Here is a 13138-nt window from a genome sequence, read left to right as displayed (position 1 = left end):
TGGCTATGTGAAGGAAGGTATAGCGTTTAAATAGAGATGCTGCATCTGCATTTGAATTATTAATGGATTTGGTTTGTAAGCTTGTGTGTGAAACTCACACCTAACCTTCAGGATCTGAAGTGTGGCAGAGATATTTAAATAGACCTTCATTAAGACTGAGAGCAGTTGCCACTTTAGTAGTTACATCTGTACACCTACTTGTTAACATTTATGTGGCAGCAACTCAATGCATAAGAGCATGCAGGCATGGTCAAGAGGTTCAGGTGTTGGTTAAACATCAGAGTGGGGAAGAAGTGTGATCTAAGTGACTTTGACCGTGGAATGATTGCTGGTGCCAGATGGGGTGGTTTGAGCTGGTTTCCTGGGGTTTTCATGCAAAATGGTCTCTAGAGTTTACAGAGAATGGTGCGATATACAACAAACCTCTTGTGAGTGGAAACGCCTTGTTAATGAGAGAGGTCTGAGGAAAATGGCCAGGCTGGATGTGATTGCCGACATTGTAAAATGATGCGCTAACCACTACACTACCGTGCTACCCAAACTTTTTTGCTGCTTCATCAATGACATTTCTTACATCTTAAGAAAAAATTGTAAGACATGGATCTGAAGGAAGCTATAGGAGATAGCCATAAATTGTAAAGGTTATATACAGAAAGGCTACGAAGGACAGAAGTCTGTGGAACAATTTCAAACAGCTTCAGAAAGATGAAAGCTATCAGGAAATGACCAAGAGTTTGTACATTTCCCTTGAATGTATAACCATCGTAAGTCACGTATATACAGAACTGCATTTGGAAAGATCAGAAGGCTTCATTTTATTTGCCTTGGATCATTACTGGATTACATAATATCATTTAAGAGTTCAAATGTCAGTAATTAATGCTGACAGTAACTCACTTGAGAGGAACAGTCATTTCTGGTAAAATTTGACCTGTGTTAGACCCATAATGGTGTTGTGCATCTGCCAACAGTTTACATTCTGTCCGATATTTAGTAATAATGAGCTGAGGTAAAAAATTGTACAGTGAATGATGGCTGATTAGAAATTACCTGTGCTCTGCTGATAGCCGTGTAAAGTTGCACAAAAAATAAATCGTGCCAACAGCAACAAGAACATCAAACCCCCCCATGCACAAAAAATCATGCAAACGGAAACAAAAACATCAAACTGCAACTCCCCCCCCCCAACCCCGCACACAGAAAAGCAAATGAACTGTGCAAGTGGCAACAAGAAAAACGGGCGAAAACAAAGAATATAAAAACATAAAACTGAAAGAGACCAATCCATAAATTGCAGACCCAGAACTTCAGTGTCATCATCTGACAGCTTTGAGTGAGAGAGAGACCACTTGAACGCAGGGCCATCCCTCGGAAGCAGCGAGCAGGAGACCATCACACATAGACACCCTCCAGCAGCAGTGAGCAAGAGGCTGGTAGGCAGTGCAGAATACTCGCTCACCTTCCGCACTCGCCTCGATGTCTCAACTTCCTCAGCACTTCAATCGGTGAGATCGGTGCAAGACAGAGTCAATCATGGACTCGTGCCCCATCTCTGTGCTGCTCACCTCCAAGAATCTCCTCAGAGACAGCAAAGCACCAGATCGCTCAATTGACCTTCAAACTGTAGATTACTTTTCGCCTTCAGTATCAAAGGGGTTTGGAATAGCACTGAAGGCATCAAGTCCATATGCCAAAAGCACAGGAAAGCCAAGAGTAAGCCATCTCCTGAGATACCCATCCAGGAATCGATTAAGCAGCTCCTGTCTCACCTGTGGCAGACACTCTGGTCCCTGCAAGGGCCTTATTGATTATTTCAGGACCCACCGAACCAGTCTGGAAGCAGGTCGACCCTAGTCCCAGAGGAGTCCCTATGGAAAAAGAAGCTATCATTGAAAGAAGATTTATGAAGCGTTGCTGTTTAGTTTGCAGACAGAAGTCCAAATAAAATTACTTTGTCTCAAATTTCTTACATATTACGATAAGAGGGACTCCTGGCCTCATAATCTACTTTGATATGTTGGTGCTACATACACTGCACTCTCTCTGCAGCCATTGTATTTTATTCAGCATTTTCTTATGGTTTTACCTCGTACTACCTCAGTGCACTGTGCAATGAGTTGATTTGCATGAATCCTATGCAAGACACTCATTTTACCTCAGTACATGTGCAAATCACAAACCAACTCAATGTCCAATAAACTTTTCAGCTGAAAGCTTTGGAACTACTTGGTAATAGTTGCAACAGGAGCACAATTCGCCCATGCTGTTTACTTACAGAAGCAGTATAATACCTGAGCAAAAAAATTGCATGTTATATTCAGCAAGCTGCTCTTGCTGGAATTTAATCTGCATCTTGCGGTGATCCTCAGCCCGCTGTGAGCAAGTCCAGTATCACAAGATGTAGGGTTTCTGCTGCCTCTTCAGTCTTCTACTCAAGACGGTCGTATCTGTATCTGTAAAGCACGTGCCTTACTCATCAAGATTTGATTTCGAAGATAAGCTTAGCTCTTACCTTAACTTGCTGGTATCAATTTCATTTGCTGAATTCACTAAATTTAAAACTTGAAGGACTCTCAGTTTAAACCGTGCTAATTATATTTTGAATACTGTAGGAGCTTGCGTACTACTTTGCTCAACCACTGCTGCAGAGATCTGTACTGTGAGTGTAGGGTCCTTCCACTGAATTTCTCTCCTGCTAATCAAGGGGAAAGTTGGCAATGGAGACTACTGGTCAGCCACTTCGAAAATCTGAACTGGATCAATTACAACTTCTGTGTTTTTTTACTGCAAATAATAACTGCAGTTAAAATAAATAATAATAATTAATTCTCCAATAGTTACTAATTTGCAAATTGCTAAAACATAGTACAAAATTGAATATTTCTCCTGCCATAAAAACTTCATTATTCCTTTCCTTTGCACTATTTATTTTTTGTTTGCAGAATAATGCTGCCATAAAGCAGTGAATTCCATGTCATGTAAGACAGTGAAAATAAACCAGATTCTGATTCTCACTGCAGAGGTCCGCAGCAGGTTGAGGGATCTGGAGATGTGACAGCTTTCAGAGAAGCAAGAACTCCACTTTCCCGCTCCGTCAGGAAGGCGGAATGGGAGCATTCTCAGAGAATTTACAGCCATTTCTGTGATAGCAGAGACACGAAGCGCGTGTGGCAGGGAATTCAGAGGATTACAGACTCTGTGCGTCAGTGACCAGACTTATCACTCCCTGAGCGTCTTCTTCTCCCGGTTTGAAGCGCTGGCAAGGAAGGCACCCCTCCCCCAGGAGAGCAGACACTCCATCTGGCTGAAGCTGAGGTGAGAAAGACCCTGGCCAGAGTCAACCCACGCAAAGCTGCGGGGCCCGATAATATCCCAGCTTGAGTTCTGAAAGACTATGCAGCCCAGCTGACCGATATATTCAACATCACTCTGGAACAATCCATTGTCCCCTCCGTTTTCCAGTGCCAAGGTAGGTGACATTAACCTGCCTAAATGATTATCATCCAGTGACATTAACATCAACCTTTATAAAATGCTTTGAGTGGCTGGTCACGGAACACATTAAGGCCTTTCTCCCAGCTATACTGGACCCTTTCCAATTCGCTTAGCACTCAAATCCATCCACTGATGATGCAATACCCTCTGCCCTCCACTCTGTCATGTCCCACCTGGAAAATGAGGTCTCATATGCCAGACTGCTGTTTATAGACTTCAGTTTAGCATTCAACACCGTCATAGCCCAGAAACTGGTGGGGAAACTGTCCTCACTGGGCCTCAACACTTCTCTCTGCAATTGGGTACTGGATTTCTTAACAGTAAGGCCACAGCCAGCCATGTGGGCAGCAACATCTCTCATCCCATTACTCCCCAAGGCTGTGCCTGCAGCCCACTGCTGTTCCCTTTGCTGACGCATGACTGTGTTGCAGGATCCAGCTCAAACTGTGTCAGCAAGTTTGCAGATGACACAACAGTGGTTGGCCTTATCAAGAACAATAGAGAAATGGAGCATAGAGAGGAAGCAGGGTGGCTGGTGGATTGGTGTGAGAAGAACAACCTTAGTCTGGATATGGAGAAGACAAAGGAAATCATTATGGACTTCAGGAAGGTGCAGTCAAACCATCACGCTCTGGAAATACACAGCTCCTCCATAGAGAGAGTTGAGTGCACCAAGTTCCTGGGAGTTCACATCGCGGATGACCCCTCCTGGTACCTTAATATCATCTCCCTGAACAAGATGGTGCAGCAACACCTCCACTTCCTAAGAAGGTGGAGGCAAGCAAGGCTCCCTCCACCTCCACCCCCACCCCCATCCTACCTGCATTTTACAGGAGCACCATTGAGAATGTTCTGATAAGCTGCATCTCCATGCAGTCGAACATCGGACAGAAGTCCCTACAAAGGACTGTGAGAACAGCTGAGAGGATCTTAGGGGTCTCCCTACCATCTATTGGGCACATTTATCAGGAGCCCTGCATATGCAGGGCCCTTAGTATTATCAAGGATCCCACCCACCCATCCAGCATCCTCTTTGACTTTCTACCTTCGGGCAGGAGACTACGATACATAAAAACAAGAATGGTCAGGATGGGAAACATCTTCTTCCCCCAGGCCATTAGGCTTCTAAACTCCCAAAGGCATCATGTTCGAAATGTCACTGGTTAATCTGTTCTGTACCTTACAATATTTAATATGCGTGATTCATCTGTAGATTATATCCTTATCTTCTTAAGTTATTGTGTGTTATATGTACTGTTGTGCTTTACACCCTGGTCCGGAGAAACATTGTCTCATTTCTATATACATTACTGTATATGGTTATATATGTCTTATACATATATACAATTAAATGACAATAAACTTCACATGCCACTTATCATTCTGATAAAAGCAGTTAACTGAAATGTGCACAGTACGTTGTATCTTTTTAAATCAACAATCTCACAGTACAGACACTTATTCAAGTTCAGGATTTGTTGTCATTGACAAGGTCAGTACTTTGTTTATCTCATCCCCAGCCACCTTGAACTGAATGACTTGCTTGACCATTTCTGAGTCGATCACTTTGGTGGCTCTGGAGTCCCATGTAGGTTTGAAAAAGTAAGAATTGCAGAATAAAGTAACTTTTATTTTAGAAGTTCCAGATTATTGACTATATTTGAATTCCAGAGCTCCAAGGTTGTGATTTGAACTCATATTCCTGGAATACCATCTAGTACTATGCCCCATATCAAGATAGAAGGTTAATAGAACTAATTTATGTTGCCTTTCCCTCCACTCACCCCCTGCAACCAATCACTGAGCAGGAATAGTACTCCCAATCACTGTTGTTCTGGTCCAGCCTGGCCAGCATCAAATGGGAACTTGCTTTATTACAAGATAGCGAACCATCCCTTGATCGTGAGAGAAGAAGAGTAGGCATTATTGAAAAATTTTATGAACTGGAAGTTAGGAGCATGCAAATCATTCAAATCTGGGAATTATACTGAAGGCTACTGAAAATTAAATACTGTGATTGGTCAACCATGATAAATCTGTGACATATTCTTAAACAACAGATGGTGAATCAGAAAAAACAGATTTAGGAAACAACAGGGGGACCTTTTGTTCATTCCACTGGGGGGACTGGGCTGGGAAACAGGAACAAGATCAGAGCAACTTTGATTAGGCTGTTGGAAGCATGGACTTGAAAGGGAAAAAGAATAGTGATGTTTCTTAAAGTGAGAGAGTAAGACATGTATAAATGATTGGAAACCACTCTCCTATAATTTGATTAGGTGTTTTGCAGTGAGAATCCCAAAGAATGCATCTTGAGAAGATACGCACATCACCATACTGCAAGAAAATAAATAGCTGACCTGCAAAATTGCAATAAATGACAAAGATAGAATTGGCAATGCCTCAAGGTATCACGCAACATGTTTGCTTACACTGCAGTCTGGTGGAGGTGTGGTTGAAAAGATACAATCAGCCACAGGACATGATGGCTCTATCTGATCACAATGTGATAAAAGGTCTGCTGAAACATTAGCAGAAACGACTGAGTGTCTGAGATGTTTGCAGGCTGAATACGGAAACTATTTCAAGCAATCTTTCCTAGGTATTCACACAAAACAGCACATTTAGTGCCTGATTGCAAGCCATACATGAAACGATCATGCAGTTAATGGCATGGAATAATGACAATGCTGCTTTGCTGGGGTGGTATGGGGATGTGGAGGAAAAAGGTACTGTAATCTGTAATTGTTTCTCAACAGTAGGCATCATAGACCCTTTATGTAGGAGGATGTTGAGACCAAATATCCTTGGTCAATTCCACAGTGAATGGAGAGATACTGGATTGAAATTTGTCTCTGAAGAGGCTGATGTAATTGGAAGACTAAGGCAATGTTGTTCCAAGTCATCTAGTGAAAGCCAGCTCTCTGATCATGGATATGGAGAAAGGGACACAGCAAAGCTTGATGCCTGATTTCCAGATAGATTTGTCCAGAAATAATAGACAAAATGAATTAATGAGCTTTGAATGGGAAGAGAATGTACTAGCTTGATGTGAATGAGAATCACAGGACACACGATCTGGTCAATACATGTTTATCAGTAGAACCTGTTTTTCTAAAGGACAAGAAAAACATTCAAAGATTAATTTACAGTGTGATCCTGATTACTGATGGCTATCTCCCAAAAGGGATTTGCAACCCTATTGAAAAGCTCAGTGTAAGTGGGTAAAATTTGATCAACCTGTGCTCCAGGGCTTTTTTTCTCCCCTTCTCTTCCACACCTACCATCTCTTTCCTCCAACTCATACCTCCCCACCCTCTCTAAACCCACACTCTATCCTCTTTACTCCCATCCACACCTCCTCACTCCTCTCTTTCTCCCTCTCTTGCTAAAAAAACATGTTTAAACTTGATGAATCAACAGACTAATATTGATACAGATCACTTGCTGATATCACAAATACATGCAACTTAAAGGATGAGGGGTATGTGAGAATGGCCAAGTTAAACAGGATGAGCAGCCCTGGTTCCATGGAAGAGAGAATGGAAATTGATATATTAGGAAATAATGAAATGCAACTGAAATTTGAATGAGACAACAGCAGTGGTAGTGGTTTAACAACATTTTAACATGTATATTCAGCAGGAGATATCACTGTGGTTACAAGAATGTCCATGTACTAATTCAATGTTAAATTGACTTCAGTTCTATAACTATAACAATGATAAAATGCAAAGTGATCTGGTATTCATGGCAGCCCTCTTGAAGATGGAAGCTATTGATGGTCTGGTTAAAATTAGGCTTTTGGTGTTGAACAAGAGTCATGCTTGGCCAATTGATAATGGATCAATAGGAAATATATGAAGATATTTGTAGGCACATGTCTGAAAGTAAAGAAATGTTTTCTATCTCTTCAGCATTTTAAATGAAGATAGTTCCTTCACTGGGATAACAAAAAAATGATTATAAATACTTCAAATGAAAATCAAAGATGATGGTTTACTGTTCCAAGCAGATCAAAGATCAGAGAAAAAGTGGCCTCAGTACTCAAAGATCTCAATGCATGTAAATCTTTAACAAGTTACTCATGTAATTTAGAACCTGTGACTGGTGAGTTTTCCTTCCATGTAAAGAAACCATGATGTCGTTTGGTGAGAATGTTGCTTCCAGAACTGCAGGTTTCATCTACAGTGCTGGTTACTTTGCTCCAAGGAATTGGACAATACAAATGAATGGCTGATATTTATTTTATAACCATCTTGGGACCAGAGTGGAAATCTTAAATATCCTCATGCATATGAGAGAAGGAAAAGCACAATAAAAGTAAACACCGATCTGAATCAGTGACATCAAAACAGAGCAGCCAAATTTAGAAAGATTCTTAAACAGGTTTTGTTGGTTCCCTACCTGGGACATTGACAGGATGTTAGTGATTAGATATTGCCAAAGGCCAAATATCATTTAAGTTCGTAAAGGTACAATTTATCGAATAGGAATTTCTTTGGAGATAACCACATCCTGCCACGGTAGCCTTCTTGGTAACCAAGTTAAAGTAACAGCATAGCTATGTTGTTGACACACTGAAAGCTCTCAACCATTATATTGTGAGTCAGTTTGGGTCATTTGACAGCATTAGCATCTCTGCATCAGATGTTCGTGAATTTAGCTAACATATCATTTTATATATCAGAAAGAATCTCTTAGTTTTCCAGGAAATGGGGAATTGCCAGAATTGAACTGAGCTGAATTGACTTTATTTCTTATATCCTTCACATACATGAGGAGTAAAAATCTTTACATTACATCTCCAATGCCTAGTTTCTAAAGTCAGTGACGCACGTCTCATCATAATATAGTTTGTCAATGATCTTCATGCCATTATAAAGCTTAGGGTGTTGGGGAAGCAGAATATTCACTTCCATTCACAACTCCTCAGAGCCGTCTGTGTTTGCAGCAAGGTTTGGACATCATTCAGGTATTGCCTGATGAAGTCAAAAGTCAAGTTTGTACCAACCAAGTGCTAGACAGTGATCTGTTCCAATGAGAGAGAGTGTCATACTATCAGGTAATGCATCCACTATCAATATACAGTCAATGGCCACTTTATTAAGTTTCGGAGGCTACTGAGTGTATTTCTGTATTTTTGTAGTCTTCTACAAGCCCATCGACTTCAAGGTTCGATGTATTGTGTGTTCAGAATGGCTCCTCTGCACACCACTGTTATAATGTGTGGTTATCTAGTTACTATTTGAGCTTCGGTCAGCTTGAACCAGTCTGGACATTCTCCTCTCACCTTTCTCATTAACAAGACGGTTTTGCTGACAGGGCTGCCACTCACTGCATGTATTTTATTTCCACACCATTCTCTGCAAACTCAAAGGTAATCAGCAGTTTCTGAGATACCCAAACCACCCTGTCCGACACCAACACTCATTCAATGGTCAAAGTCACTTAGATCTCATTTCTTCCCTATTCTGATGTTTGGTGTGAGCAGCTGCTGGAACTCTTGATGTTGTTGGCATGTCTTTACATCTCACCTACTACCACATGATCAGCTGATTAGATATTCTAAATGTTCAATAGCTTTGCAAACAGTGCAACGTGCCAGCTACAAAGTATACCGCAGCAGACCAACAGTCCATTTCCTGCGACACCTCTTCAAAGCTGCACCTCTGCTATGCAGAAGGTCAAGGGCACTTCTGGAGGCAGGGTGTTGACATGGTTTAAAGGGACTTTATCCGAGATTTTGACATCTTCCATGGTAGACTGGTCCAGAAGAATAAGGTCCATGGGATCCAATGTGCTTTGGCAAACAGGATCAAATTTCTTCAGTTGGTTATGTGGGCAGTGTGATAGCAGATTTCATTTAATCCAAATGGATATGCTTTGGATATCCATTTGACAGATAATGGTAGAATATGCAGTGATTTTTTGGGCCTAGAAAATATTAAGGTAACAAGGAGATCTCAATGTACAACTTCTGTGATCTCTGAAGCTGATAGTACTGGTGGCAGACTGTGAACAGCATAGATAGAGTAAATAGCAAGAATATTCCCCCCCCCCCACCCAGTTGATCTAAGTTTAGGGGGAAGAGTAAGAGGTTTAGTAAAGGATCTGAATGAGCAATTTTTCTACTCAGAGAGCAGCTGAAATCTGGAATGTACTGCTTGAGAAGGTGCTGTAGATAGGTACAATCATAATATTCAAGAAACATGTAGATAAGCATTTCTAAGGCTAGAAAACTACAAATCAAGAGATTGATACATAGGATTAGAAAGGCACTCAATAGTTGATGGCCCATAGGGTTTGTTTCTAACCTGTATAAATCTATGAATTAATAAGTAACCTAAATTATATGACTTGAGGCAACATGAGTTTATTTGGAACTCTTTAATTTGACCAATATGCTGATTAAAATATGCCTGTTCACCTGTGGAAATTTTTATTAATATGGTGGATATTTACAAAGCACTCAACCAATGTAATCACTGTCTTGTTTGATAAAATTCCACAGTGTAATGAATAACAATGTTGTGCTTTACGAGAGATTCTCTAGAATATAGCATGTAGGGATGACCAGAATTGTTGAACCAAAGGGAATATATAACACAAAACTGAAGTTGGTAAGAAATTATCTTTGAGCTGTAATAACTTAGATTTACCATTCCTACTTCACTGTTGATTAACTTCGCAACCAACCAAATGCTCTGAAACAATGGGAAAACCAAGATGGCCACCATTCCTGTCAACACACTATCACATATTGAAAAGCCTAGATAGAGTGAATGTGGAGAGAATATTTCCAATCAACACACACAAAATGCTGGAGGAATTCAGTGGGCCAGGCAGCATCTATGGAAAAGAGTACAGTCGATGTTTCAGGCCGAGTCCCTTCAGTGGCGGAATCTTGTACAAGAGGGCACAGCTTCAAAATTGAAGGAGGTCCCTTTAGAACAGAATTGAGGAATTTCTTTAGCCAGAGGGTGGTGAATCTGTGGAATTCATTGCCACAGACACCAAGTTATTGCATGTATTTAAAGCAGAGGTTTATAGATGCTTGGTGACTAAGTGTGTGAAAAGCTGTGGGTAGAAGACAGAAGAATGTGGTCGAAAGGAATAATGGATCAGTCATGATGGAACAGCACAGCAGACTTGATGGGCTGAATGTCCTGATTCTGCTCCAATGTCTTGTCAAAATTAGTAAAGGTCTATTGTTTTGATAAAAGCATTTTTCTTCACCTCTACTAATTGTTCATGCCTACATTTTGTAGAACTGCTTGATACACTTCAAATGTATGAATTGGATAAGGGCTTACAGGTGGTAAGGTTACCATGTGCCTGCCACCCTTTTCCTTCAAGTGGTAGAAAGTGCTGATTTGGAGAGTGCAGCTGGAATAGCCCAAGGGAGTAATACCCTTTTGTTTTGTAAGTCGTGAACACTTCAGCCACAGTGTACTGGTTTAGAAGGAAATGATTATTTCAGTGGTGAATAGGCAGCTTTGTCTTGGCTGGCACCAACTTTCTACAGTTGTTGGAAGCTCACAGTCTTCCAGACAAATGGAGGTATATATTGTAAAATAGGTTTGTGCTGGACATTTGAACAGGTAGCTGACTCTTGTTGTACAGACCCAGTTAATGTACATGTAATGAGCTCTTCAGACCTGTGCAGTTGGCGGAGAGAATTAAGCTATGAAGTTTTTAGAGCAGCCGAATTGGTTAATTGTTCAGTATTTCAATAGTTCCATTAAATATCAGAGAATGTACATCCTGAAATTTTTGTTCTTCACAGACATCCATGAAAACAGAAGAGTGTCCCAAAGACTGAGTGACAGAACTAATGTTATTATCTGAAAGCCCCCCCCAACTCCCCACTTCCACACAGAAGCAGCAGCAAAGCAGTGACACTCCCGTTCCCTCTCTTACTTCAGCATCAGCAAACAATGGCAAAGTTCCTAAGAAGAACCATAATCTTCAACAAAAACTAATCATTCACCCGACAATTCGACATACTGCAGGGTCTTTCTTTCCCTAATAAAGGGACAGAGAGGTGTCACCCTTTCACAATGAGAGGGGAGACACAAGCCACATTCTTGGAATATTGAAAAACAGCCAGTTGATAAGCCCGTAAGTGGGTCCCACCGCCGCAAAGAACTGAAGTTTGAGTGTAGCTCTAGGTCAAGGTCTTTGACCGAGCCCCCATCCACCTTGAAAAGGGAAAAGAGAGAAAATACGAGGAAAACTGCCGATGCTGGAAATTCAAACAACGACACACACAAAACGCTGGTGGAACACAACAGGCCAGGCAGCATCTATAAGGAGAAGCACTGTCGATGTTTTGGGCCGAGACTCTTCGTCAGGAATATAAACTGTTTCCACAGATGAGCTCAAAAGAGTCGCTGTCGAGCACCATTGTAGCTCTGCTCTAATTGTTGTTTAACAAGAGTCATTAGCTGTTGAGAGTTCCTCAAGTGACTCACTCTTTGTAATACGGTCTCCGAGTGCTTGTGTTTAAGTTTATTTTGATAGACTCGGAGATTCCATGTTATTTGTATTATTTAAACAGATGCCTGATTAGCGCTAATTGTCGGCTCCTAGTTTTGAGAATGTTTGTTCCCCTAGTGTCACCTTGGAACTATTATGAATAAACTCTAGTTGCCACCTTTACATCGGAGTTGGTCTTTCCTCCACACTTGGGTTTTGATATTGCCGACAGACCCTGTGACCGTATGTTACCAGTGTGCCAGTACAACTATGTGTTATTGTGAATGCCTGAGCCTTGTATAACAGGGAAAAGAGTGGAGAAAATAGTGAGGAAAAGTAAACAATATTTATAAATATTAAAGCATTTTTGGTATATGAGCCATTAGTTTGATCAAAAAGTGCTTTGAGCTAATGTGTATGAACTGTATACATAGTTTTTAAATATTACCTTAAATACTTGAAATAGGGCATTAAAGGGAATATCCAGCCCAATCTCCAGCCTCTCTCTGAAGTACAAACAGTAAGAGTGCTGATTTGTGTTCTTTTAAATGAATAGTAATAGTCAAAGATTGTTGGACTAATCAGCAATTTGCATAGTTTCATATTGAATATTGCATGCCCTGGCTTGCCTGCGAGGACAGACCTAACCAACTATTTAATGACGTAGTCTACTATTCAAAATACCAAGCAGCATGGAATAGCTTTTGATGAGAAATGATTAATTTTTAGGTAGTAAAGCTAAAACTTCATCGCTTAAAGTTAATATTTTAATTAAATCTGATGTTAAACCCTAGCTCATAATGACTGTATATTGCAACAACAAGGAATTTGTGTAATTATTAAGATAAACGTGTTTTGTTGTAAGGTTTCAACATTTAGTTCGAACACTGATTAAAAGAAGACATACAGCAACCCGGGTTCAAAGTGCTGTCCTTGAGCAGTTGGCATGTTTTCTTTTAACCAGTGTGTTCTCTCAGGTTTCCCCACTGCCTCTAATGTAGGGAACTCATACAAAATGTTGGAGGGGAAAAAACAGCTGGCGTTTTGGGTGAGACCATTCATTGGGACCGGAAAGGAAGGACAAAGAAGGTTGGAGGGGAAGAAATACATGCTGGCAGGTAATGGGTGAAACCAGGTGAAGGGGAAGGTGGGGACATGGAAA

The 13138-nt window shown here is 40.9% G+C and overlaps 1 long non-coding RNA gene across 1 annotated transcript; it reads right to left on the bottom strand.

Annotated features, from left to right (window-relative positions):
* Nucleotides 1–790: 790 nt before the first annotated feature.
* Nucleotides 791–12501, bottom strand: LOC132405484 (uncharacterized). The gene is made up of 2 exons (XR_009515890.1): nt 12425–12501; nt 791–1868 (listed from the first exon to the last, which is right to left on the bottom strand). It is a non-coding gene; the product is annotated as an uncharacterized LOC132405484 (long non-coding RNA).
* Between the last annotated feature and the right edge of the window lie 637 nt (nt 12502–13138).

This window comes from Hypanus sabinus, chromosome 15 (assembly GCF_030144855.1).
Source record: "Hypanus sabinus isolate sHypSab1 chromosome 15, sHypSab1.hap1, whole genome shotgun sequence".
Classification (NCBI taxonomy): domain Eukaryota; kingdom Metazoa; phylum Chordata; class Chondrichthyes; order Myliobatiformes; family Dasyatidae; genus Hypanus; species Hypanus sabinus.
This window is presented reverse-complemented; position numbering and strand designations above follow the sequence as displayed.